The sequence below is a fragment of the Panthera onca genome, chromosome C1, assembly GCF_046562875.1.
Source record: "Panthera onca isolate mPanOnc1 chromosome C1, mPanOnc1 haplotype 2, whole genome shotgun sequence".
In the NCBI taxonomy this organism is placed as follows: Eukaryota; Metazoa; Chordata; class Mammalia; order Carnivora; family Felidae; genus Panthera; species Panthera onca.
In genome coordinates, this window is record NC_138346.1 from 190,384,140 (window position 1) to 190,389,443 (window position 5,304).

Here is a 5,304-nt window from a genome sequence, read left to right on the forward strand (position 1 = left end):
CTAGGATGGGAGTTTCCCTGCTGCCACTGTCGGGGCAGGGTGGGCAGGGGCTCCTGAAGGGGAGGCACGTTTGAGGAACATCTGTGGGAAGACCGGATGGTGACCTGCTGTGTAACTTTGGGCAGAGCCCTTCAGCCATGTCCCAGCTGGGGACACCCAGCGTCTTGCCAAGGCCCAGAGCACAGAAGGTCCTCTGTGAGACCTGCTACCCACGGTGGGCTAGCCTGGGGCAGGAACTGGTAATGAAAGATTGAAAGACTTGGTTCTTGCCTTCAGGGGTTCCCAGGTCTGTGGGACCTGGATCACTAGAGCAGAAGTGACATTCACTCATGCCACTTTCACTCGGGACGTCTAGGGGAGACTGGCTCAGATCTGATCTGATCTGAGTACCCCTGGGCACTCCCAGCCTCACAGCTTTGTAGGCCAGCAAGGCCACCCCAAGCAGCAGGAAAGGGCATGGTGGGTACCTCGGACCCGTGCAAGGATGGGAGCCTTTGATTTTCAGGGAGTGACCGATCCCAGTGCTCCATTATTGATTTGGGTATTTGTTCCCCCAAATGAAGCATTCTACTGGCCTCAGCCCCTCCTGAAGGTACAGGACTCCAGCCTGAGGTCCAAGCATTTGCTGAAGCCTGGACCCTCCTACACCTCACCCTAAACTTGGCACTAGGTCCCCACACAAGCTGGGCACCCTTTTCCTCCGAAGAGCAGGGCAGAGAACTCCTCTCACTAGTCCACCCCCGGTCCTCCCTCCCCTGCCTCAACACACGTGCGCGCGCACACACACACACACACCAGTGACATCTCAGCCCCCTTATCCCAAATGACAAACAGGACAGACAAGGAGACAAGGTGAGGTAGCCCCAAGGACCACAGGGGTGACCTCGCCCTCAATACTTTAGCAAATCCTGTATCCCAGCTTCCCAGCTCCCCTGTCCCTCCCCCAGGAGCCCCCACTGCTGCTGTGGCTGCTGGAACAGGCTCAGTGGGTGAGGGGAAGAGAGTGGGAGTAGGAGGGGGTGCCCCCTTCCCTAAGCCAAGTCACTGTACTTGTCCTAGTGCCTGAAACCTTGGGCTTAGCCAGTGTATGCCTCCTGGAGGTTTCCTCATGCGCCGGCTGGGGCTCTTTCCATGTCCCTCTCTGCAACTTTCCAGAGACCGGGTCCACTGGAAGATTTCAAATCTTATGCAAGTGTTACACCTCCTTCCTTAGGACTCAGGCATCTGAAGGGGCTGAAAGGGGGGCTGATTCCTAGGCACCAGCCTGGAGGGTGAATTTCACTAAGGAAAAACCCATGTTCTTATGATCCATATGACTCTCCTAAGCCTCTCTGACCTCATGTTGACGCTGGGACCCCAGTATATTCCACTCCAGTCATGCCAGCCCCCACGCTGCTCCTTGAACATGCTGTGTCACACAAGTGTTGTGCCCCCTGCTCTTCCCCAAAAGATTGCTTTTTCCCAAAATACCATCACAACCAGTGCCCTTGTTTCTAGTCTTTACTCAAAGTGACCTTCTCACCGCCCCCACCAATATTCCAGACACCCCTTTATTATCTCTCCTTTGCATTTATTGCTATTCAACAACATCATATAAGCTCCATAGGGCAGCAACTTTGGTCTCTCATTTGCTGCTCCATTCCCCAGCGCATAAAACAGTGCCGGGTGTGAGCATCTAGTAACATGGTGACTACAGCTGATAACACTGCCCTGTATAATTAAAACTAAGAATAGAACTTAAATGTTCACACACACACACACACACACACACACACACACACACACACACACACACAATTTGAAAAGAGAAAAGTTTGAAAAACAAAACCAAAAACCAAACAAGAGACATTCCTGGCACATGGTAAGTACTCGATAAATAGTTGTTAAATAAATGACTAGTATGTTCAGGATGCTGAAAGGAAGGCGCCACCAATCATCAAGCCAGGAAGGACTTGGTCTCAGCTTGTGTGTGATTGAGGCACGTTCCCAGATGGCCCAGAGCATCCAGGTTCCTCCCTTCCCATCGAGAATGAACCTCCAGGTACGCCTGGGTGGCTCAGTCCGTTGAACGTCTGACTCTTGTTTTCAGCTCAGGTCCTGATCTCGATCTCACCATTTCCTGAGTTTGAGCCTCACATCGGGCTCCGCGCTGATGGCAGGGAGCCTGCTTGGGATTCTCTGCCCCTCCTCCACTCATGCTGTCTCTCGCAAAACAAATAAACTTTAAAAAACAAAAAAAAGAATGGATAGCCACCACTGGACCTTGAGAGACAAAAGTCTAGTGCAACAAAAAGGCAGTAGGAACTCAACCCCCACCCCTCCCGGTTTGCAGTCAGGAAAAGGGGGATTCAGGAAGCCCGAACTGCAGCAAGCCAGTATTGCACCGAGACAGCCCAGCTCCTTCTCAGAGGCTGAGCAGTCTCTCCTCCATGCGGCCTGCGGAGACTCAGGTCTCAAACCTGCCCCTGGCAGAACTCCAGGAGTCCGGATGATGGGATTTTTGTTTCAAGTAATTTAGTAAGTCACTAATCTTTCAACCCAGATGGCCAGTGTCCAACCCACGCTGCTAAAATCAACAGTGACAAGGGCTTTCAGCCAGAGCTCTGGTGTTTTACCGACAAACAGGGTCTCCAGTTGTCTGCTGGGTACTCTGGCACTTTCCAAAGGGGGTGTTGAGACCGGGGCACTGGGCGGGCTTAGAAGCTGATGAGGCCCTCTGCCAGGTAAGCATGCACAGGAACGGTGTAGCAGCAGCCCAGAGGCTGCTCTAAAAGACCGAGTAGGAGCAGAAATATTCCCAGGATAAATGGTGGGCTTGTTTCTTAGCCACAGAACAAGGCTTCTGTTGGTGATAGGACCCACAGCCAGTTGCCTTAGTTACTGGGCCTGTGTCATGCTACTCACGAGGTCACCTTGAACCAAAGCTAGTGGATCTAGCTCCAGGTGGATGAGGAGAAATGTGTCCTCTGCCCCTTTGCCTACCCTATGTGATAAGCACCTCAAACTCAACCTGTCCAAAACTGAAGTCATTCCCCTCCCCCAAACTGCTTCTTCAGCGTACCCTACCTCAGTGACTAGTTCTACCATCTACCAGGTGCCCAGGCCTGAAACCCACATCATCTTTAACTCCTGCCTTCACCTCCAACGCTAATTCATTTCCAACCCTGTCGATCTCTCCTTTTCACTCATTCAGCAAATATTCATTCATTCCACAAATACCGTTGTCTCCCCAGTTAGAATGTAAGCTCTACGAAGGCAGTTTTTTTTGTTGTTGCTGTTCTCTTCACTGCTGTATTCTCAGCCTCCAACAATATACAGTCTTTAACAGGAACTTTATATTAGCTAAATGAGTATTATTTGGGATAATATCCATAAGCCTCATTATGGCACACAAGCCCCTTGGGCCTGGCCCATCTTCCTCTTCAGGCTCATTTCTCACTCCTAACTTCTTGCAGTTCCTAAAATGCCCCAGTTCTCTTGTTTTTATACCTGCTGTTCCCTGGAATACCACCCCCACCCTTCTTCAGCTGATTCCTACTCCTATTTCAAAACTTGCTCAGGTCCTCTAGCAATCCTCTCCTCTCCAACTGCCAACTGCAAGCTTCATCCTGCTTACTGGGTGTGGGCAGTCCTGGTTTCACAGATTTTTAGAAAATATGTATCTTCCTATCTGTCTCGGGTCAAACTGGGAAATCCTCCTCCCTGGAACCCATCCTGGATAAGAAGACCCAGAGGCTTTCCTATCTGTGTTGTCTGAACAGGATGGTACCATTCCACTACGGGCCGTACCTGCCTTCCCACCAAACTATATATAGCCTGCTACACAAGTTACTTGCTCACATCATTGTGGTCTTGAAATGTACGCTTTGAGATAGAAGTTCCTTGTAATTTTCTTTGTATAGCACCTAGGACAGAACTTAAAAACCCTCAGGTAGTACTCATTAAGCTTTCTGCTAATAATGATAAAACACTCAAAACAGTCAAAGCTACATAAAACATATGTGCAGAAGAATCCAAAGGATTGATGAAGACCAAATGGAAGAAGGCTTCCTCAGGGAGGGGAATGCTACCTACAGGATTAAGGATGATGGGGAGAACATAAAGGCCACAGGCAAGCTGGCACCATCACTGGAACTAACATTATTGAATTAATCCTAGGAATTCTGCTCCCATCCTCAACAGAGGGAAAATTTACTAGTAGCTCTCAGACTTCTGCAAAGCGCCAAGTTTGATACAAAGACAATATATACTTGGGGAGCCTGAGTGGCTCAGTTGGTTAAGCATCTGACTTCAGCTCAGGTCGTGATCTCGTGTTGCGGCTCGTGGGTTTGAGCCCCACATCGGGCTCTGCGCTGAAGCTCGAGCCTGGAGCTTGCTTCAGATTCTGTATATCCCTCACTCTCTCTGCCCCTCTCCCGCTCACACACTCTCTCAGAAATAAACATTAAAAAATAAAAAAACTAAAAAGACAGTATATACTCTACCTCAGCAGACTCGACCTTATTCAGAGATCAACACTGCCGAGGCCCTGCCATTTTACCCGAGGCCTTAATCTGCTTTATCCTGTCCCCTGTATATTAGGGGGAGAATTAGGGTACAGAGTGCCACCTCCTTCCTTAGCTGGCCTCTCTACTCTTGCCCCTGACAGGTCAGAATCCAGGGAACCCATCAGTACTAGCCAGCCATCCCTATGCCTCTGCCATCCATAAACTGGAGGTGACTAGGTCAAACAATCACATATCAAAAAGCTAGCTATTGCTGTCACAGGTAAGGGAGCCCAAAGAGGCAGCTGGAGCAGACCAGATAGACCCAAGACAACCTGAGCTGATGGAAGTGGAGGAGTGGTTCCGAAGGAAGCTTCTGAGGAAACCTCAAGAAGCGGTGGCCCTCCGGAGGGGAGCAGGAGGAAGGCACAGAGACGGCTGTGCGCATCAGGCACAGGGCGGCAGTGGCGTCGCTCAGCAGTAGGGCCGCTTCTTCCCACTCGTCACGACCAGCCCTTGGTCCCTCTGGGATAACAAACATACGTCTAGGTAACAAATGACACACGATTTTGTCAAATTAAGCACAAAGTCCATCAATCCGCATTGGCAATTTTTAATGTTTCACTTGTGCAGAACTGAAATTTGTATTCAAAGGCACAGAAGGAAGGAAAGGCAGTTATCACAGCGTGAATTCACAGATAAAGGGTGCTGGATAAAATCATCAGACTGCTCCTCTTTAGCCTTAGGAAAATAAATAATGCAGTACTAAACTAGCTTTATTTTTATTATATTTCCATGTAAAGGCAGTACCCAAATATCA